A 23,505-nucleotide genomic window follows, 5' to 3' on the forward strand; every position below is an offset into this window, starting at 1 on the left:
GATACCTGATTTTGATTCAGTACTGCACTTTGTGGGCTGCACAAATGAAACCATAGTATATTAAGTTCCCATTTTGACCTCCATCCCCTCCCATAAGCTACTTCATTTTGTCAATGAGCTTTTTCACACATAGCACCAAAATTTGGTTTGATGCTATGTGAAAAGCCTTATGCTACCTCCTCCCATCTTTAAACCCTCCCCAAGTTTGACCAATTGCTTTTCAACAGAGGGCAGTCCAGTGGTGATACCTATTTAGGCATCTTATCTGTTCTCTCTGTGAGTGTGTGTGTGTGTGTGTGTGTGTTTGTGTGATGCTGGGTCCCAAAGTGATATACATAAAGCAGTTTGCCCTAGACAAAAAAATGAGTAGTTGTGGCACAGGTATAAGCATAGTAACAAGCAGACGTTGGTCCATTAGGGCAAATGGGTCCCCACCAATCTTAGCCTGCCTTCAGCCAGCTCCCACCTGCCTGTCTTCTTCCTTGTATCCTGTTCCAGGGCTTCCTCTTCCTTAGTCTCAGTGTTGCTCCTTGCAGAACACAGCCCAGGGAAAGCTAGGGACAAAACCAGAATTTTGCCTGTCATTGGCTCTGGCTTTACCTGCTGTTGATCTCTGCCCAACTTGTCCCACTGGGCACCAGCTATCACTGATAGTAACTCAGGAAGCTGTCTTAAGTCAGACCAGTAATCCATGTAGCTCAGTACTGCCAACATTGAGTGGCAGAAGCTCTGCAGGGTGTCAGACCAGATGGGAACTTTTTTTAGCTCTACTAGGAGATGTCAAGGATTGAACTTGGGGCCTTTTCCAAACAAGGAACATATAATTTTCAGCATGCAGAAATAAGCAAATTGATTTCTTGCATCATCTAATGAGCTTTAGCAGTCCGATAATTAAGTATCATGTTGGTTTAGTTCTTTACATTGCTTTTTTCTTTTGTCCTCTCCAAGCTGCTGTGAGTTATAGATCTTCTGTTGCTTTCGTCTGTACCTGCCTAGACTTTGCTTCTGGGTAGCATTCTATTTCATGACAGCACATGCCATTATTACAGGACACTTGTGTCTTAAAGGGACAAAGAGATGATATACCTCTTTCAGTCCCATTTTTTCCTCCAGGAGCATTTTCAGACAGGACTATACAAAAGTTTAAAATTGAACTGCACTAAGTCGGTCATCTATAGGGGTTCTCAAACATTCTGTCCTCAGGCCCCACCTTGGATGTCTGTAAATTACTGAGGCTCACTGGTCACAAAATAGCATCATAGTTTGGCATAATTGACTGCAACCTAGTGACATCATTTTATAGTGATATCTAACCCCCCCCCCCCTTTTCGCAATTTCTAGGCATTTCACACAGGGATTTCATTGTAGGATGGAGTTTACTTTTCCTCAAGTACAGACTTTGGAAGTACTGTGACTCTGCTTCACTATTTCAATAAGAATTTGCTGATTCAAAGCCTCTAAGTGAAGCATCTTAAGGGGAAAAGTATGATGCAAATGTCATCAATTGGCCACTGATGGAAGGAGCATGCTGAACTAGATGGACCCTTGGTTTGATCCAGCAAAGCAGTTTTTATGTTCTTAGCACAAATCTGCTCAAACTAATGAGAGGATTTAGAGTTTGCACAGCCCAGCTTGTATCTTAATGCAGCTGAAACCTTGTATTTTAAAAAAGTGGTAATGGTACCCTTTTTTGTTTTTCATGCATCTCTTCTTTCAAAATCACTTTGGTTCATGGGAAATTGCTCCTCACATTCCCTAAGCATACATGGTTATGTGGGGACTTCATCAAACTTTACAAGATAACTAATATTTTTAAAACAATGATTTCATGAGAAGTGGTTTTCCAGTGTTTCAGTTTATTGTGACAGCTGAGAAAAGAGCAGGCAGTTAGATGAGAACTGTAGAGGGGGCTGATTTTTCCTTAAATAATTAATCTTTGCAGTCCCCCTCCCCATATTTGAGTGATTCCTTGGTTGGCTCTGGAACATAGTTCATTCACTGATACTCCCACATAGTTGCTAATCTCATCATTGCCTGGTTCTCTTCTTCTCAAGAGATTCAGAAATTGGTGCTAAGCGTTGGTCTCTGCTTACTCCTGCTGTTGCCCAATTGAATAATCTCTTCCCATGCCTCGGGCAAATAATAGTGATGGATGGCTAAAGCAGGCCACTGAGGGCCACTTTGTACAACTACTGCTGTGCTGTCCTTGTGGCTTAACTGAATTTTATGGTTACCTGAATTTTTCTTCATAAGCACAAAATACAATTTTGCAGTCTGGCTAGTATGGGTTGAGCAGCATGGCGTGCCACCCTAAATATGACAGTCTTATTTTTCTTCCCAGATTTTCTTCCCAACACTCGAAGAGAATTGGCCGCCTGAGTAATTCATTGGCCATGTTCACTTATAAGGATAAACCAGATTTTCTCCTTTCTTGTGGTTTAGCTAGTGCACACTGCCTGGTCGCTGCTCCTTCCTCTCTTGGTGCAAATGGGAAAGCAATCCTGGAAGTAGGGATGGAAGGAGCCATCAGTTTTGGTTCTGTCCGTTTCTTGTCCCCACCCCCATATTAAATTCAGTTTTCCATATTTCTGCAGTGATTTGCAATTTCTTTATGAAAATCCTTTTCTGTTAGCTTCACTCTGGGTTCTGCACAAGGCACAGATGGAGGAGAAGTCATGCAGGGAGAGGAGTCACTGAGCATGTGCTGCAGCACACCATACTTCTTCCTCTCTCTCCTGCATCTGTGTCATCATCAGAGGCAGGGCAGCATGCTGTTTAAAAGGTAAAGGGACCCCTGACCATTAGGTCTAGTCGTGGCCGACTCTGGGGTTGCGGCGCTCATCTCGCTTTATTGGCCGAGGGAGCCGGTGTACAGCTTCCAGGTCATGTGGCCAGCATGACTAAGCCGCTTCTGGCGAACCAGAGCAGCACACGGAAATGGCGTTTACCTTCCCATCATAGTGGTACCTATTTATCTACTTGCACTTTGACGTGCTTTCGAACTGCTAGGTTGGCAGGAAGCATGCTGTTTACTGCCCTGCTAACCTGCCACCCAGGCCACTTGCCACCCCTACACCGCATCCAGGTACTGGGTATTTATTGGAATTGGCTGCAACTTCTTCTGAGTGTGCATTTTACAGCAAACAATGGAATATGTGAAAAGGGTGTGAGGCTGCTAATCCTAAGCATGCTCCGCAGGAGGTGAGTTTTCTGCAAACTAAGCACTTCCCAAGTTGGGCTGTAGTTTAGGAATGATTGTTTATATAATACTGAATATTTAGCTTGAAAAGACAAATAGTCCTTAATAGCTTCCAGCAAAGCAGGAGCAGCCGCTCTCAAATTGTGGAACATTAGCACAAGCAATGATAGAAGGCAGTACATCAAATGTACGTAGACAAGAGAACCCATCAGACATACTGTACTCTGACAGCTTTCTTTTTTTTTATTTTTAGGTCAGTATCTACCAGGTAGCTGCTCTGGGAATAGAAATGGCACTATGAGGTGGATATTGCATGTTTTCCTCCCAAGTAAGTGATATATTGCTTTGAACACACCCCACCCTCCTGTAGGTATGTGCAAAAATATAGCCAATATATTTTTTCACCACAAAGCAGAAATGTTGGAAGTAGGCTATACTTTTATGGTGTGATTAAGGAGATAATGAAACACTCAGTTGCTTTCTAAACTTGTTGGATATTTGCTGCCAGAATTCTGTAGCCTGGGCAAAACATTAGTGTCTCCTACATGATCTGTTAAAAAGCAGATCCTGAAGACTATTTGTTCTGTAATAGAATGATGCATTGTCTTGACTACATTTTAAATTAAGAAAAATACTTGCATTGGCTCAACTCCACTGCAAATTTATTTGTGCAAGGCCTACTTTTTTAATAAAGTATTCTAGCAATAAGTGTGCTACTTGTTTATACAGTGGTACCTCTGGTTACGAACTTAATTCGTTCTGAAGGTCTGTTCTGAAGCTGAAACCATTCTTATCCTGAGGCGCGCTTTCACTAATGGGGCCTCCCGCTGCACGTGTGCCTCTGGTGCACGATTTTCATTCGCATCCTGGGGCAAAGTTCAAAACCAGGAGCAGCTACTTCCAGGTTAGCGGAGCTTGTAACCTGAAGCATTCATAACCAGAAGTAACATTGGGTATGGGTGTGTTTTCTAAGCAAATTCCTTGTGCTGGTGGCAATTCTAGCAAGGTTTATTTAGATTGCTCCTGCCTTCTGCTTGTGATACTCTTGTTTGATCCGTTAAGGCAGTTGACTTTCCCTAAACCCCTTCCAGCCTCTTTGTTCCATTGTTCCACATTTAGAAACAAAAGTGAAACCTGTAGTGCACAGTGGTTATTTCCAGTTTTCTGCCCATCATACCCTTTCCATGGAATTTCCTTCTTCTCCTGGTTGGTTTCCATCCACCCCAGACAGGCACTTAGTGTTCCATGACCACTGAACATGTTCTGTCCTTATTGAACTATTCCAAGGGATTTTCCCGCTGCCGCCAATCAGGGTTGCCCTCCCCTTAAAAAAATGTACTTCTGCAAATCTTGAATGTCCCACAATCTTGATGATGCCTCCTTCTTGTATGTGGATGGTGTTGGTTTGACTCATTCAGAAAATGAATTTTTACATGAAAATTAAATTGCAGATGATTTCTTTGTGACCCATTTGAAGTAAAATGGTGAGCTCTGAGAATTGAATAATAAGTGTGACACTTTGGTGTAAGTGCATTCTCTTGCAAATATGCTAAACTGAGTTAGGACAACATCATATAATAATAAAAAAGACTGTATTTCAACCAGTTTCTTTCAGTTAGGCATAGTATGCATTTAGCTGTTTTAGTGAAGGGCCCTGGTTCAGTTACAGAGCACATGCTTTGTATGCAAATAATAATAATAATTTATTATTTATACCCCGCCCATCTAGCTGGGTTTCCCCAGCCACTCTGGATGGCTGTCAGCTGAATATTAAAAACAATACAGCATCAAGCAAAAGGTCCCAGGTTCAGTCCCTGTTATCTCCAGGAAGGACTAGGAAAGCTTCCTATCTGAAAAGCTTCTGCCAGACAGTGCTGTAGACAATAATGAGCTAGATGGAACAATAGTCTAATGGTCCTATGTCTCTCCCGGCCTTACCTGGAGATGCCAGGGATTGGACCTAGGACCTTCCTCATGCAAAGCAGATGCACTACCACTGAGCTATGGCCCAGGTTTGGTGGTTTGCTTTACCTTAAGATACCATTATTACAAAGCCATCAACAAACCATGGTTCAAGGCTGGGCAGCAATCCATGGTTGGTTGGGGGAAAAGAAACAACCATCCTTGATTTAGAAAGAATATTAAGCCAACCCCTTGCCTTGTGTGAAGAGGGTTCTCTGGCTGTGTGCGCCGGTACACATTGTGGTTTAATCAAGCTTAGTGTGGCATGTGAACATTTTATGCTCCCTGTCTCCAGCACACTCAAGAAAATTGTGCTTTCTGTGTTCTAAAATGTTTCTTCTAAGAATAAAATAGCTTAAACCAGATGTTTCAGAACTCCAGTATCCATGTGGGACTGCGCGCACACACACTACTTTTCATCTCATCTGGTTCTCGAATAAAAACATACAAAATTTAGAACATGAATAAAACATCAGAACAGCATCCATGGTGAAAAGGCTTCCTGAATTAATTTTCTTTTCACCTGGCATCTGAAACTTAGTAGGGACAGTGCCTGCCTGCTTTCTAATGGGAGGGAGTTCTGTAGTGTTAATAATAATAATAATAATAATAATAATAATAATAATATTTTTTATTTATACTCCATCCTCCCCAGCCAAGACCGGGCTCAGGGCGGCTAACACCAAGTATAAAAACAACAAATTTAAAAACAAGATTAAAATGCAGCCTCATTTCAGTAGAAACTCAAATCAAAAACTTTTTGGGGATGAAAACATCAAATCTTCACCAAGGCCAACTATCCAGACTGGTCCTATGTGGGCCAGAAATAAGCCAGGGAAGTCCCCAAATAGGAGCTCCATCACAGAAGGAGAAAGAAAAAAGGTAGGGGGGGGGGATCAATTTGATTCCAAGCCAAAGGCCAGGTGGAACAACTCTGTCTTACAGGCCCTGCAGAAAGAAATCAGATTCTGCAGGGCCCTGGTCTCATGAGACACAGCATTCCACCAGGCCAGAGCCAGTGTTGAAAAGGCCCTGGCTCTGGTTGAGGCTAATCTGACTTCCTTAGGGTCTGGGACCTCTAGGGTGTTGCTATTTATGTACCTTAAGTTGTTGGGTCCACTACACTGATTGCATGACTCAGTAGCATAAGTTGTGTTTCTGGTCTGTGGAGGACAACTAATAGTGCTTCCCCAAATAATCTCAGTGACTGAGCTGGGACATACCAGGTAAGGCAAGTACCTTCAGGCTAGTCCAGTAGCAGATGGGAAGCCACTTTAGTTCTTTTGATGGTATCATGTGTTGGTGGTAACCACATGGAGTGCATTGCAGTAATCCAGTATTGGGGTTACCAGTGCATGGACTACAGTAGTAAGGTATATAAAGTAAGTGGAATCAGGAGAGATGCATTTCCTACTGCAACTCCATCATCTTTGTTAGTATAGTAATAAATCTACTTTTGTCAGCTCAGAGCTAGTTCTGTAACACCAGTAAGGGGAAAGTCTCCTTTTTTGTTCCACTGAAATGATAGCTTGTGTACAGTTAAGAATTCTCCATATTTTAGTTGTACGTAGGTATCTGTAGTTTGTTTCTTTCTGGTGATTTTTTTATGGGTATTTGATCTTTGCAATCAGTTTGAGAGAGAACTCAAGATGAAGATGTTATGCTGAGTGGTTGTTATCATAAGGAGACTTCCTATCAGTTTGAACAAACAATAATTTTAGGATATTTGGCTTAGTAAAATTAAGCTTTTCTCTCTCTCTCTTTTTACCATCAATTGTTGGATTTTCGTTTTTATTTAATAAGCAAGAATTGTTCCATTTAGCGCACAATAAATGACACAGAAATGAGCAGGAAGCAGCTACTGCTGACTAATAGAGAAAGGTTTATAAGTGCACATAGCCCCTCTTAGAGTTCGGATGAATGTGCCAAGACAGATTTTCATTTGAGACTTAGCACAAACAAATCATCACCCCTAATCCAACAGGAGAATATGTACATGCAAAATGGGTGCTTTATGTGTGTTCCCTGGGCTGGGAAGTCTGATCCAGAAGACTGCATTGGAACAGCTCCAGACAGATAGTTTGCAATCACAGCAATCATTTGTTCAGGGAAGAGAGTGATGCTGTCTGGCAAAATACCAAGAATAAGAGTGTTTGCCTGTATGAATACAGGTGACTATTTTACCAAGTGGTAACTTCCCATGAGCTGACTGGCTGTTTGGCATTGTCTCTGAACCTGCGTGGGTGACCAGACGACTTCTTGACTGATGGCCTCATCTAGCCAGACATAGTAAGAAGGGCATTACCACATATTAATAGACGATGTATGATAACGTGGTAATTGTGTCTACTCAATGTAGTATTCTGCCAAGTAGTAAAGAGAATTTCATTACACTCTTGTGCACGACCAGAAATCTGGGGAAACAGAGTAAAACTGACATGATGATACCATTGACCAAAATTTTGTAGTGTTAGAGAACACACACCAGGGGTAATTTGGCTACAGTGGTACCTCCAGTTATTAACTTAATTTGTTCCGGAGGTCTGTTCTTAACCTGAAACCGTTCTTAACACAAGGCGCATTTTCGCTAATGGGGCCTCCCGGTGCCGTCACACCGCCGGTGTGCAACTTCCGCTCACTCCCTGCAGCAAAATTTGCTACCAGGAGCATCTACTTCCGGGTTAGCAGAGCTCGTTACCCGAAGCGTTCATAAGGAGGATGGTACGTAACCAGAGGTTCCACTGTATTTATATGGACTGAGATGACTGTTTTACTGTGGCTTCATGCACACACTTGTAAGAATTTTACCAGTTGCTAAATTGTATTCACACTGAGTCATGTGCCTTAAATAAATTACTATATACACTGTAATCCCAGCCTTTCTCCTAGGAACTCAGGGTAGCTTGCAATATGCTTTAGAGGCAGCGTCCTCTCATTATATAGTGTCTGGGTATTTATACCCCAGATGGGTGAGGTATGAATAAATTATTATTATTATTATTATTATTATTATTATTGCAACAAAAACCCTGTGAGGTTGATCAAGCTAAAATAGTGTGAATAGATCATCCAGAGAGCATTCACACCAATATCTATCCAGTTCTAGTCTGGCACTGTAACCGTAAAATCACACTAGCTTTCAAGTCAAATAAGCAGCAGTTAAGCAGGCAAGGTAGAGCAGGTAGCAGGTAAGAACAGGAACTGGGCTTTATTTAATATTAGCAGAAATCCCAGGAAAGAAATGCGAGGTGTGCGTAATCTTAAGAGTGCAGGTAAGAGAGGAGGGAACTGCAGTGCCATGTGATTTTACCACATAGCTTTGCAAAGAGATCAACCTCAAGAGTCAGTGAGTCTGAACAGCAACCAGCCTTGAGATTTTCATCTTAGACAAGTGAGTTCTATAAAGACATGCTTACACAATTCCCAAATGCCGCTGAGTTGTGGTGTCAACCTTTCACTACTGTAACAGTTTTACTCATATAATGATAGTTGCTTTTCCTATTGGGTCTTGGAGCTTGAGAATATTTATTTGTATGCATATGTATCCCATCTTTCCTCCAAAGACATGCTTCTGCCGCTCCCCATTTTATCCTCACAACAACCCTGTGAGGCTGAGAGACTGTGCCTCGTCCAAGGTCATCCAAGTGAGCTACATGTTTGAGTGGGGATTTGAGCACTGGTCTCCCAGTTAGTAGTTCCTTGAATCAGGTGGCACACCTCTCCCCAAAGCCTGGCACTTTCTGTCATGAGAGTGAATATTTACCTCTTAAAGCCCATGATAGTATGAGTATCTGGTTATAGATCTCATTCCAACCAAAAGACTAGATCAACAATTGCTCTGTGTAGAACACTCTCCTCTCTGTTTCAGGAGACTTGTTCCAAATTGGTTGCTGACAATATCGAAATGTTTAAAGGTCAAGCATTCTCTGGCTAGGTGGAGTCTTTGAAAGCTAGTCTCCTCTGTGCAGAAGTTGTTTTGGTTCTGTGAAGAGGGAAAAGGTTTAGTCCAGAGTCTGTTGCCTTAAATGGGGTTGTGTCAGATTCATGACTTCTCTTGAAGACAATCCCTTCTTCTGACAAATGGTCCCAATCAATAATAATTCCACTATTTCACAATCTTACACATGCTCTGATTTTAACTTTCTCCTTTTTGTGGTAAGATGACTTTGCTTTAAGTTCCAGAGTCTTCATCTGAGCATGCTATCTATTTATATCTCTCTGAAGATTATTAAAACAACCAGATATATGAAATGCCCTGGTGCGTGTTCCTGGAATTAATTTTCTTGGAGTGTCGCAAATAACATTTTAAGCAACTTGGATAATGAGGGTGTGTTGTTTTCCCCATTCCACTGGAATGAAAACAGTGATAAATTCAAAACCTTTGTTTCGTGCTAAAGGTTTTGCAAGGAATAGTTGTCATTTGGAAGGTAGTGCCAACATGGATTTTTTTGCAGCCCTTCTTAAAATTGAATGTTCGTAAGTATTTTCATCAGCACTGGCACTAAAAATGCTTTGGAAAAATTGAACCCTGTTTTCCTCCTTCCTGGTTCATGAAACTTGATAGGGGTTTGCTTTCAAAATAAGACAAAGGGAACTCTTCGAAAACAAAGTTACAAACCGACGTGGAAATGCAGAGAATTCGAGATTGGAAAAATGTGAAACGGAGAAACTGAAATTGACACATTCTCTTCTCTGTACTTCATAGGACTGGTATCCAAACAAGAGATATAAGCATGTGGTAGAGAACTTTGCACAGAGCCAGACCTTTGATCCTTGGTTTTTCCAGCTACAGTTTCCACTGTTGAAGAGGCAGGCAGCTTTTTAAACTGCACAGCAGCTTGTCTAGTTGTGGTTCAAATTGCTGCAGCGAAATTGGAAACGAAAGCTTGGGCTTTCTGCCTCTCTCCCCACCCCTGCCCCTGCCACCATGTACATACAATCTCTTTTGTATCTTGTTCATTAGATAGGGAGGTTGCAAATAGAGAGACTGTCCTATCAGATTCTGCTTCCTCTGGAAAAACAAAGCCGGCTTCAGATGTGTTCTGATATTTGCATCTGTTCCCTCAATGGGGTGATATCATTAATACAGACGTTCAGATGATGCAGCGTTGGAGCTGGATCAAAATGATTTCATACACAATATGGTTCACTGCAAGTTCATTTGAAACATTAGCATTTGGGCTTTGACTAGTGTCTAAACCACTTCACTCTGCTTTGATCTTTTATAACAGTTTTTGTCTGCTTGTAGCTGATTATCTTTTTATTCTGCCACAGAATGGAAGAGGGGTCTGGTGGGAGGGAGCTAGAACGGTAGCTAGGCACTACTAGGCTTCCAGAATGGGTTTTCCCTTTTTAAAAGAAGCCTAGCTGTTAGCCACTTAACCTTAGTGAGAAGAAATGTCTTCTGTGTTAGATAGCTTGTGAAATTCCATATCCAAGCCACATTGTAACACATAAGTATTGCGCAGGTGCCTGGGAGATTGCCTAGCTTTATCTGCAAGGTTGCCTCGGGAAGTTCAGAGAAGATTGGTAGCACTCGGTGTTCCACCAATTTTACGCAAGCCTTTTCTGCATCGCTGTAGAAATAAATCAATAAGGAAGGGATTGTCTGTTAGGGCCATATCATTAGCATAATTAATGTTGCATATATTGGCTTAATTGGCATCAGACATAGAGCAGCATTGTGCATCTGCAATATGCAAAGTGCAGATGGTGCTTCTCATACTGATTGCTTTGGGGAACATCACTAGGAAATTGTTTGTAATGACTTAAAATGTGACCAGACCTTGTGACTGTTTTGTTTCTCCACTGGGAAACAGCTCCTGACACACACACCCCACGCAAAAAAAAAAGTGCATTAACAAAGGGTTGGATCCAGAGTAACCTGTTAGTTAACTGAAGTTCCATTGATTGCATTGGAAACAAAGTTCAACTAGCTTTACTTTGAAACTAATGCCCTTTTGTTCCTCCAGCCTGTTACATGTTACTTTGGTGGGAATCAGTGTTGCCCTTTTGCTCCCCATCTCACTTGCCAATGGTGCAGTTAAAAACACATTTTGAAGCCAGTACTTACAATGAGAGATCCTTTGTACATTTATAAATAGTTTTTAAGCAGTCCTGCCTTTCTTCAGGGCCACTCAAATGGGCTACTTGTGCTTGGAGTAACAAAGTTCAGTGCAACTGGAAGACAGTACAAACCAGCATTTGATATGACCCTCTCTCTATTCAGAAGCAAGCCCTATTGAATCCATTGGTGCTTACTCCCATGTAATAGGTGTTAGGAATGCAGCTTTGCTTAGTCACACTTTTCTTTTATTGAAATCATTGGGACTAAATCATAGTTTAGGGTGTATTCAACTAAGTCACACTCAAGCATATAGGCACAGATTTCAAGTGATCTAATTCGAGTGTGATTTAGTTGGATACAACTGTATATCTGGAATCAACTTGTGATACTCAGAAACCAATGACTGAACTTCAAAGCAAGGGACATTCGTAGTTTATTTTTTTCTTCAGTGGGTGAAAGTGTGGCAGAAAGTGATGAAGGATAAATACAGATTTTTAGCAGTCCAAAATGAGATTAGCTAAATCAGCTTGTATTGCACAAGATGTATCTATTACAAACTTGTTTCCTGAGCTAAGAAGCTGATGTGGTGCATGCATGTTCATATTGCAGCCAATTCACCTGGAAATAATCAAAAGATGCTTTGGGTATTCCCTTTGTGGTTTGCTCAATTTGCATCTTGTACTCTTGGCACCACTACATATTCCAAAAGGTTTGGATCTTCACATTATGAGGAAGCATAAATTTAATTCAAGACTCCAAAAAGGGTGGCATGGAATTTCACTGGCATTAAAATATATAGTTTCACTTTGGAAATGTCTCAACTCCCTCAACTGTTCCTCATATGGCTTGGTTTCCAGCCCCTTGATCATACCCTCCTCTGCAAGATGACGAGGAACCATCAGTGAGAATTAGTGAAATGAGATTCATCTAACATGAAACCCATGCTGGGTCTAGGTATTCACAGCATTCTTTTCTAAGTGCTCACAGACCGACTACAGGCAACAACTGATTAATGCATGTCTGAAAGACATGGGATTGAGCACGCACACATGGCACTAAACTCGGAAGTGACCTGAAAACTCACTCAACACATCATAAAAAGGTTGGAATGAGGGCGGGGGGTGGAACAGGGCAGGATGGGTGGGGCAACCTTATATGTGCACGGGGGGGTCTAGAAATGGAACCCCCGCACAGAATGGTTGTCAACTGTATTTCATTATGTGTTCTATGACCTTTCCTAGTATTGACATAAAGCTCACCAGTTGGTAGTTAACCTGGGTCTTCTCCCCACCCCCTCACTTTTGAAGATGGGCAAAACTGCCTTGGTGGTCCCTTTGTGATCACAGGAAAGTTTTAAATAGAAGCTGCCATTTGTATCCTTCATGAATCATGCATTCATCTCTCTCTCTCTGTATGTGTGTTACATTATTAATCTCTTTTCTGAGTAATTCAAGTGCTGCCACTAAATGCAAAACTAAAGTCAGCTTTTAAAATACCATGGTCTTTTTCTCTTCTCTCTTTCCCTGATATAAGCAGAAATAAAACTACTAGTTCATGTGCATATAAAGAATTATTTCCTAAGATCCAAACAAATTAATAATAATAATATTTAGCATGATGAAATAAAGCTAGCAGCATGACTTCACTGCTGTTAGGTAAAAAATATTTTCTAGAATTGCTGCCGACATAGCAAGTATTTTATCTTCAGATTAATGATCAAAGTTTTTTTTTTTTACTTGGCATATAGTATCGCTCAGGGGTAGCTGTTCTGGAAGGCACAAAATAGGCTGCAGTCCTTACACATGTATCGCAATGCTTACCTGCATTTACACAGCCAATAGGAAGGGTGTTAATAAGAGAAAAAATAAAACTCTGGAAGGATCTTATCTGGAGTGTTTCTGTATGACCAGTCACCACATTATCAGCAATGGTCATCACTATTGGGATATGTGGAAAGTGAGGGGCTTCCTGTGTTTTGGGACTATAATGCCCATCATCCCTGGCCACTGGTCGTGCTGGCTGAGGCTGATGGGATTGTAATCGAACAACACCTGAGGGCCCATAGTCACTCCTTCATGATGCCCTCTCCAAATCTGGTCTAGAATCCCAGAACAGATTTTGGGGATGCACTAGGGGAGGAGAGTCTTGTTGCAGAAATCCTTTTGCTGATCGGCTGGTTACTTAGCACTACACTGGATGCAAGCCATTTTACTCTTCCAGGTGAGCAGTTGCCCTTTCCAACTGAAACCCTCTCAGGGCTGATTTCACTCATTTATGTTCTTCAGCTGATTTCTAACATTTCGATGGCTCACAGGTGAATAGCTTCCACTTGAAACTATGAAATTTGATCTGCAGCACCTGACGTTCCAGTAACCACATGATGAATATCAATGGATGAACTGAACTTCCTTCATATCCTTTCCACATAATCAGGGTGACGCAACCACATTTTATCCTGGCATGATAAAATGAGTTGCCCTGGGACAGCAGAAATGAGAAGAGGCACACTCTCGCCCTTACTGCCTGTCCAAGGGACAACGGAGGTTTAGCCTCTAGGAAGAACACTACGGCAAGGGGAAGATCATTGAGATAGAGAAGGAGTAGCTGCAGGGAGTGTGCTTTGCCTTCCAGAAAGAACTTTACCCAAATTGGCCATTGCCCTAGGAGTATAAAAGCAAAAGGAGCAATGCCCTGGCAACTGCTAGCAACCAGATGAACAAGACCTTTGAGCAGTTCTTTGCATTACTTTGATGTATTGAAAAGTGCTTTGGAGATCATCTGGTCAAAAGGCATGGTGTGAATTGGGTCAGGGTGAGGTGGTCCACCAGAGGTTGTTTGGTTCTAGCTACTGTCTTTTCTGCCCGTTGCCCATGGCTGCTGGGGCTGGTGAGAGTTGGGAGTCCAATAACTATTGGTGCAGGGCATATGTTCCCCACTTACTAATATAATGCATTTTTGCATGTTATATATCTTCATTCTTGTGCACATCCCCCCCCCATATGATTTTTGTGTGAACATTGGCTAGATAACTACGTCACAAAATTCAGATGTGTGATTTTTTTCCAAGGGATTGTTGTGCTTCAGAACACGAACACACGCACACACATACAGAGAGAGAGAGGAAAGTGTGAATTTGATAGATTCAGCTTTAAATGTGTCCTGAATTGAATTTCTCCTCCAGCTGTAGCTGTGATTAATATAACCTGTAGGTACAATAACACTGATTTACATTGACATGTAGTGCAAAACACACTGAAGTGCTGTAATGTGAAAATCATGATTGTAGTAGTAAATTATTTACATGAAAATAAATATAATAAAGCACTTAAAACCAAGCCCAGTACAAGTAATTTGGTGTGGATATATAGCTTAGTGGTGATAAGGCCTTTTGCATGCGAAACCCTTGAGTTCCATCCCTGGCATCTCCAAGTTGGGCAGAGGAAAGACCCTGGAGAGCTACTTCCCGTCAGTGTAGAAAATGCTATGCTCCTGTGATTGAATTTTCGATTCAGTCACTCATGCAAATGTTCAAATCTTCAGCCACAAACTTAAGAGCAGTTGTACATCAGATTAACAAAATGCAGCACACAATTATGTGAGATCCCACGAGGTGCCCTAAGACTAAGTCTCTCCTTCAAAGAAAACTGAATATTGCATTTTGCCCTGTTCTCTGGTTCACAGTCGCAAGACAAGGAAAAAACAAAAGAGGGAAAAGGTTATGAATATAGTTCAATTGTATGCTTCCTTTAAAGAGTATGGAGAAAGCCATAAATCATGTTACTAAAAAATGGCACTTTTTTCTTTTTCTCTCAGTGTATAAATAAATAAAATAAGAAACAATTAAGAATAATAAAACAAGGGGAAATTGTTGCTTTTTCTTTAAGAAGGGAGTAAAAAAAGAAGACTGGTGGGGACAGACTTCCAGATACCCTGAATGACTAGAGTTCATGGGTGCAGATGTTTGACAAATGAGAAATCTAATGCCTAATAAGAGTGAAGAAATGAACAAAAAGATAAGAAAGTACAAGGGGTCTAGTTAATTCAGAATGTAAAAGCTGGAGTTTAAATTTAAAAGGCAAAATAATCTGAACACAGTCAAATAAATTATAGTGAGAACATAAATAAAGTCATATGCAAGACAAATAATGTTTGTGTGGGGAGAATTCTTAAGAGAAATCAATGGTTTACTTAAGATGTAGGAAGGCCAGCAAACAAACCAGTAATCTAGAGATCCTAAAATGTGCTTGTTCGTGTTCAAGATTAAAAACCTCTGTGGTCAATTTAGCCTTCCCACTGCACAAGTAAAAATTAATGAGTACAGTGGTACCTCAGGTTACAGATGCTTCAGGTTAGACGCTTCAGGTTACAGACTCCGCTAACCCACAAATAATACCTCGGGTTAAGAACTTTGCTTCAGGATGAGAACAGAAATCGTGTGGTGGTGGCGGGGTGGATGTGGGAGGCCCCATTAACTAAAGTGGTGCTTCAGGTTAAAAACAGTTTCAGGTTAAGAACGGACCTCCGGAACGAATTAATTTCTTAACCCGAGGTACCACTGTAAATCCTTACATTTCGGAAGGTAAGGAAAGTAACGTGCAGTAGAAGACCCGTTCGAGATCATTTGCAGCCATGGATTGTTGGACTTGTAGTAAAGCCCCATGATTCCTGGCAGCAAAAAACACTCTTTCGGTTATTTTCAGCTGAGACGTCCAGTTAACCTTACCTTGGAAAAGCAGGTGATGGTTTAGGGAGATGTAACAGGGAAAGTGGGGAGTGGCAAGCAGCAGCTAAATTGAGCATTTTGATTGTGCTTGTTGAACACTTGGAGAGGTGGAAACCCAACTTTAGATGTATGGCTTTGGGAAGAAGGGTGATAGCTGGCCCAGGGCATTGTGGGAGTGTGGTGTACTCCCGATTTGAATTGGGCTAAACTTAAATGGGGGTTTAGGTCTTTACCCAGCTAAGATTTGAGCTGCCTTATTAGAGAGGGGGTGCATTTTAAGCTCTTCCCCTCTTCAATATCTGCCCATTCAGTAACGTTAAGGGAAAGAAGAGGGGATGTTAAGTACAGAGTGTGTATAGTTGAAGCTTTATTGCCAGCTAGTACATGCACACTGAAACAATTAGTTTTAAAAGCATTAGTGTATTTGGGGGCCTAGCCTCCTAATATGCGGCTCTTTTGGGGGAAATATTTTGCTGCGGATACCCACTTATCCCTTTCCATTGTCCTCTTCAATATTTTTGGCAAATGAATTATTTATTGTAAAAAAATCAAAGAATGTTCCCCAAGTAACATTTCTTAGCTGGGCCCCTGATTAATCAATGTGTCTATAAAACTATAATTTGCGACAATAAAAAAGGATTTAGCATTGTAATTTTCATTAATTTTGTTCTCTTGAAGAGCATTCCTATCCCTGAAATTTAGACTGGACATTTATATTGGCAAAATCTAGCATGGTATGCATGTGCTAGATACTGACCCAATGTTGTTGAGCTGTGGTGTCAACACTTTGCTACGGTAACAGTTTTCCTCATATATTGATAACTGGTTTCCCTATTTGGCCTTGGAGCTTGAGAATATTTATTTATTTGTTTTTATTTGCATATGTATCCCATCTTTCCTTCTGCTCCTCCCCATTTTATCCTCACAACAACCCCAATGAGGCTGAGAGTCTGGGCCTGGCGCAAGGTCACCCAAGTGAGTTTCTTGTTTGAGTGGGGATTTTAGTACTGGTCTCCCAGGTCCTAGTCCAGATCTCTTAAGTGCTATCATACACTGACGTATTCACTTTGTTGAACAGGGGCCCTGTGAACTGGTCGGGAACCATCTTATGCTGTACAATTGTTGGGCCTCAGTTTAGAATTGGATGGTCCCTTGTTTGGGAGTTTAACGCAAAACTGTGTTATGAAGGTAATTTTTTAAAAGAGTCTTGAGTTGAGATTCACAGTTGGTATTTACCAGGAGCCACTGGTGGTTTTCAGGGACAAAATGCCAATCTAGTCAGTTTCTCTTCTTTGATATTAAAGAAAATATCCTTAGTCCATAGATTATGGGTACGTACAAATATGCCTGATTTCTCTATGGGGTTGAGATAAGAAGAAATGAGTTCTGCTAATTTCTAGGTAAGACTGACTGAGCACAGGGCGGGCTAACTGGCCAGCCAGCCCATGCAAGAAAGAGACAGAGGACTTTGGTGTTCAAGCAAACTTTTTTTTTGCATTGACTGAGAAGCAAGACATAGGAAGGCTGAGCTTATTGTACCTCAGGAAAACAACCTCTACCAAATCCTGTGTGTAGGTTATTCTGGCAATGACTCGTGAGATGTGGTTTGCTAAAGGCTACCATTATCCATTGCTGAGTTCCAGTGTTTGGGAAGCGCGACTCAGCACCCTCTCTGGATGACATTGCAAAGCAATGGTGGAGGCATAGAAGGAACGATCTAGTTCAGTATTGTGTGCACTGATTGGCAATTGGTCTCCAGGGTTTCATGCAGGAGACATTCCTATTCTACCTGAAGATGACGGTGATTCTGCATTCAAAGCAGGATTCACCGAACAAACCCCACCAGTGGGAAGCCTGTGCAAGGGTTTCTCAATGGAGCTTTTCCCCTGCTCCTCTCCGTGTGTCCCCTGAAATTGGCTTGTGGGGGTAGAGTCAGGAGAACCACCAGAACAGCCTGTGGAGGGCGGGGGGTGGATTTTTCTGTTTAGCAAGCTGTGGTGCTTGTGGATAGGGAATGATTGTAATAGCATGACATTGAATTCCACCCTTTAAATGTATGCCATGGTCAATCAGGAATTACTACAAAGCTGATTTGAACCTCACTTTTGAAAGCATAAACGGCTGTTTCTGAAAGAGTAATCAATGTAAGAACGATAATGGCTTTGCTTAAAATCCTTATCTTGGCTAGAATACACCCCCTCCCCCATACTAACTAAAACTATTCACATATCTATGTAACTAGCAATACAGTACCTAAAAAGAATAAATCAAAGCAACAGTGAAAATAAAACCAGCCTCTTTAAATGTTATTATTTTACTTAATGAATCACCTTTCATGTAAATCTTAGGGCAATTTACAATATTACAGTACAAACAACTAAAAACAATATAAATAAAACCAGCTGTAAACTTGTTGAAACAAAATGCCTCCAATTGTTTCTGGCAAGGAGATATTGTGTGTACCTGTCATATCTCAGGGATGAGGTTCCATAAAGCACTTGAGCTCTATCAGCTAGCCAGATGCTTTCTTAATAAAAAACCAAGAACAAAAACCTGGCCTCACATAATTTCCTAAAACCAAAAGGAAAAGGAGCATAGCTGAACCTCATAGGGAGGTTATTTCAAATTTCTAGGACAGCCACTGCCAAAGGCTCTGCTCCCTAGTTCAGACATCCTCACCTTTCAAACAGGGGATCCAGGGCTTGCCCAGGAATGATCACATTAGTAGACAGATGTGTTTGTGCTCATAATTGACTCAGAGTAGACCCATTAAAATCAATGAGCTTTATTAATTTCAGTAAAACTTAGTTGAATGATACCCAGAATAATTACCGGTAACTTGGCTATGTTAATTCTTCAAATCTTAACATATCACAATTTCAGAAAATACAATATAATTTACCTGCTTATAAATCACTAGTCCTGCTATTATCAGTTTAAAACTTGGTTTCAATCAATTGTGGTTGTAATTGTGTCATATTAATTTTAGAAGCAGATTCTCCCCCCCCCCCCATTTCTGCCCTACATCAGACTTCATTTAGCCACTTCTGTGCAATGCAATAGAATCCTAAACAGGTTTACACAGAAGTACATTATACCGAGACTAATAAATTTTATTCCCAAATTAATACGAATTGGAGCCTCTTTGTTAGAACTGTGTTGTTTACAGTGTTTTGCTTCCATAATTTTTACAAATGCTAATAAAAATGTTACTTTTCAACCTTTGTGGTCCCTTTGGTAAGTCAAATGGAATGACTACTGGTTCCTTTGCTATTTTTTATGTGTGTTATTTTGCAAGCTGTTTCAAGACATTATCTAATCAAAAACATTTCAGTCTGCCAGAAACACGCAGAAAAATCTATATTGCTCAAATAGGTACATATAGTCTGTTTTCTTAAATATTTGAAGAAAGCATATCAAATTAGGAAATATCATTCCAACTTTTCTAATGGGAGTTCTGTGCATAAATCTATAAACATGTCTTTTTTTTAATCACCTAAAATTTATTTGGCATTTAAATCTTCCAATAAATTATAGAGGCGCATACTGGAAACCAGTCGGCAGCAGAAAGTGTGTCTTATAGTTTGCTGCAGGTTTCCCAGGCCCAGTACTGTACAGGTGCTTTCAGTTCCCAACTTCCATCAGCCCCAGCCACCATGACCAATAGTCAGTGATGCTAGGAGATGTAGTCAAAAATACCTGGAGGGCATCAGGTTGAAAAGAACTGGTTAGGTGTAATGTATAACAAGCCTCAGGCTCATAAGATACACCAACTCTCCCTACAGCATAGCTACAAGCTTTCATTTTCAGCTAATTGTAGTTTGTTGCTATTTTCAAACAGTGAACTGTGGCTAGTGTTAACTATGGCTTACTGAAGGAGTAGGGAACTGAGACCTAGAGGTTAAATGTGGTCCTCCAGGTCTCTCTCTCTCTCTGACCCTTGGGATCCTCCCCAGGCTACACTCCCTCATCAGCCTGAATCCCCTGGCCACAAACCTCACTTGCCCTGCTTCACACCTTCCTCAAGTGGACTGAATGCATCACTGAATTCTGATCATGCTTCTGGTTTGCCTGGTTGGAGGATAAAGAGGTGTGTGCAGCAATCAGCCTAGTGTACAACCACCTCTGGCCCCAACCGCCATTGGAAGGTTGCACGGGAGTGTTGGCAAAGTAGCTAAACTGCAGTTAGGAAGCCAAATTGTGTGCAATACACTTCTTGAAATTAAAACAATGTCCAAACACTTTTTACTTGCAGAACATATAGCTCAAAAAGAATATATGCAAAGTATTTACATTCACATGCTTATCTAAGCATGGGCTTAGTTTTTCTTAGCTGAAGATTACAGCTTCTCCCTTAAACATGCAAACAAAGTGTGTCTTTCTCTCTTTTCAGTACATGCACTCAGCCTTTTGTATATTATTCAGCTGCAGAGCGGGTGGCGCTGTGGTCTAAACCACTGAGCCTCTTGGGGTTGCTGATCAGAAGGTCGGTGGTTCAAATCCGCACGATGGTGGTGAGCTCCTGTTGCTCTGTCCCTGCTTCTGCCAACCTAGCAGTTCAAAAGAATGCCAGCGCAAGTAGTTCAATACAATAGGTACCGCTGTGGCGGGAAGGTAAACAGTGTTTCTGTGTGCTGTGGTTTCCATCATGATGTTCCGTTGCGTCAGAAGCGGTTTAATCAAGCTGGCCACATAACCTGGAAAGCTGTCTGTGGACAAACACCAGCTCCCTTGGCCTGAAAGCAAGATGAACGCCACAACCCCAGAGTCACCTTTGATTGGACTTAACCATCCGGTGGCCCTTTACCTTGACTTTTTTACCTTACATTACTCAGCTAGGCTATGCAGCTCCTTCTGAGAGGTTCCCACTTTCTCCTTCCAAAAGACTTCTCTTTACTGCTTCTTTGGGATAACATTAGCTTCTGTACTTCTTTCTGTCACATATATCCACACAGAAACTTTAGCACTCCTCTCCTCTATTGCATTTAGAGAGAGAGTTATCTAACACTGTCTCTTCTTCGGTGTCCATGGACATGCAGCCATTACAGTCAAGTCACTCACACGAAAAACAAAATAGAGAATGGAATAAGATACCTCCCATGTGACCAGAGTTAACCAATCACATGAGAGTTACTGGGGAACATTCCAGAATTTAACACACAGTAATGCATTTAAGTATTCCCACTTTCAGTAAATCAAATCACTATACTTAACAAGAGGGAACCTTCAGCTGAATTTGGTTCCCCGTCCCTGATCTAAGTAAACCAGCCCATTTGATTAGTTAACCAAGTTCTATCTACGTGGGCGAAAGCCCCAATCCTTATTATGTAGTATGGATTATCAGGAGTAAACTTGCATATTGAGCCTACAAAGGCTCCTGTCTTTCTTCCCCTGTGCCAGTTATCAGATGCACTATCATTTCCTTAAGGAGAGTCAAGCTACATGTTTTACCTCACTTGGAGCAATTTCCTATTCCCACTGGAGAGTTGCATTACTTCTGGTTAGACGGACCTTCCTTCTACCAAGGACAACATTGTTATTTTGCAATTATGCTCCCATTTGTTTTCATACCAGCTATGTCAAGGATAAAAAGTGCATTGTGGCTGCAGCTTTCCTTGCCAACATATGTGTATGTGCGCCTTTGGTATAATTTGTATTATAAAACTTGTGAAGAAACTAGCTGGCAAGCTGCCAACAGTAATGCCCTACCCACTAAGCAAAATGGTTTGTTTCCTCCCCAGGAGACAGATCAATAATCAAGAAACAAAAAGGGGGAAAGGGGGGGAAATTAAAAGGCAAAAAGCTTAAGTCATGTAAATTAGGGTGGAGGAGAACAGAGAGAAAGCCCCTCATTGGGATTCAGCAACTTCTTCAGACCCCCATGGTTCATTAGCTAATTTCTATTAAAACACACAGCTCCAGAATAAAGAAATGCCAGTGGCTCGTTTCTAAAGGTTTGTCACAACCGAAGTAAACTTCTCCCTGTTCCCAGGACACCAGGAGACAAAAAATTAACCAGAGGTTAACTGGGTCATTAGCTGAAGCACAATATAGGTCACTGCAGTTTTAATTTAGCTTGCCTTCAACCAAGGAATCAAATGCAGCAACCAGTTCTCACAGCTGGGAAACAAGTAACTTATCAGCATGTTAACGTATCTTGGATACCAGGCATCAAGCCTGTCATGATGATACATGCCACCCTGTTTTGCTGCCATGTTGTCTGGTGTGCACACAGTGAAAAGGTTTGGTACATGCCAGAATGCAAATATGTTGTACAGTATTCACTATTTGGCTTAATTTGTGTTTTTTTTCATTCAGGCTTTTGCGGGTGGGTAGCTGTGCATCAGCTGCAGGTGTGGTTCACATATGTATGTTTAGTACAGTCATTGGAGCATTGCCTGCCGAATGTAATCTTTTTAGTAATGGTTAGATCTTGTTGTTGTATTTTGTGAAGTGTAGCATTTGGGGGGAGGGGTGTTGTGAACTTCCCTGGGATCTTGATAGATAAATGGCTGGATCAAAATAAAATATAAATAAATAAATAAATGCCCATGTGTTTTGCCTTAATAATTGCCTTGTTAGTCAGTTTTAGGCAAATGATGTGTTTTGCCACTTTCCCTAAATGTAAGGGATATAAATTAAGCTTCTTATAGCAATGTATACCACCTTGAGCTCCTTGGAAGAAAGGTGGAATAGAAATGTAATAATAAATAAAAGGGGGAAGAAATCTCTACACACTTCTTCTGCAAGCACCAAAAACTATAAAAACCAAGTGCAGGGGTCCTTGGTAACCAGTCAAAATTTGTGGTCTCCTTTCCTACTTAAAAGGAAGTGGGAGGGTGTTGTTTCCAATGTTAATGTTGGGCTTTGGTGATGCTCAGCGCACCTCTGAAGTCTAGTAAGTTTAAGAATACTTCCCACCCCTTCTCCCCAGCTGTGAGTTCAGGTGTAGGATAAGGCTGCTGTCCTTTGCCAGAAGAGAGGGGGAGATCTACAAAGCACACTAGCTTCTGGAGTCCTTGCCAAATACCATTTGTTCCCATCAAATACTCAAAAACTACTCAGCTGATTCGGATAGAACATTCTCCAAGAGAATGGTTTTACTTTGGTGCTACAGAACAAGATGAACAAAGGATAGGAGAGAAGGGTTACTGGTGTGGGGAAAAGGCACGTTCATAACTCTTGCTTAATAAACTGAGATATGGTCACCCAAGTTGAGATATGGTCACTTCATAAAATACAACAAGGTGGTATACTCAGCTCTTTCCAATCCCTCAAAACAACCCTGTGAGGGAAACGATGACGGGCACAAGATCACCCAGTGGGCCTTGTGGCTGAACCTGGATTTGAACTCCGGTCTCCCAGGTTCTAGACCAGCACTCTACACTACATTCAAAACCTGGCAAAGAATGATTTAAACAAGACTCTTGACTTAAAATTAATAGCACAGCATAATCCTGTGCATCTTTATTGAGAAGTGAGACCTAATGTGTTCAATGTGACTTACTTCCAAGTGTGATAGGACACCTGCCTTGATTACATCATTCTTAATCT

At 41.2% G+C, this 23,505-nt stretch overlaps 1 protein-coding gene across 4 annotated transcripts in view; it reads left to right on the forward strand.

Moving 5' to 3' along the window:
• The window catches only part of SULF2 (sulfatase 2), a 265,789-nt gene that overhangs the window by 14,770 nt on the left and 227,514 nt on the right, over nucleotides 1-23,505 (forward strand). For 2 of the 4 annotated variants that reach the window (XM_083446839.1, XM_083446838.1), the window contains exon 2: nucleotides 3,453-3,527. The exons of the other annotated variants lie outside the window; for them this stretch is intronic. The gene's annotated coding sequence lies outside the window, so the exon portion shown is untranslated. The remainder of the gene's footprint in view (nucleotides 1-3,452; nucleotides 3,528-23,505) is intronic. 4 annotated transcript variants of the gene reach the window in all.

Source organism: Podarcis tiliguerta, assembly GCF_965153285.1.
Source record: "Podarcis tiliguerta genome assembly, chromosome: 6".
Taxonomy (NCBI): Eukaryota; Metazoa; Chordata; class Lepidosauria; order Squamata; family Lacertidae; genus Podarcis; species Podarcis tiliguerta.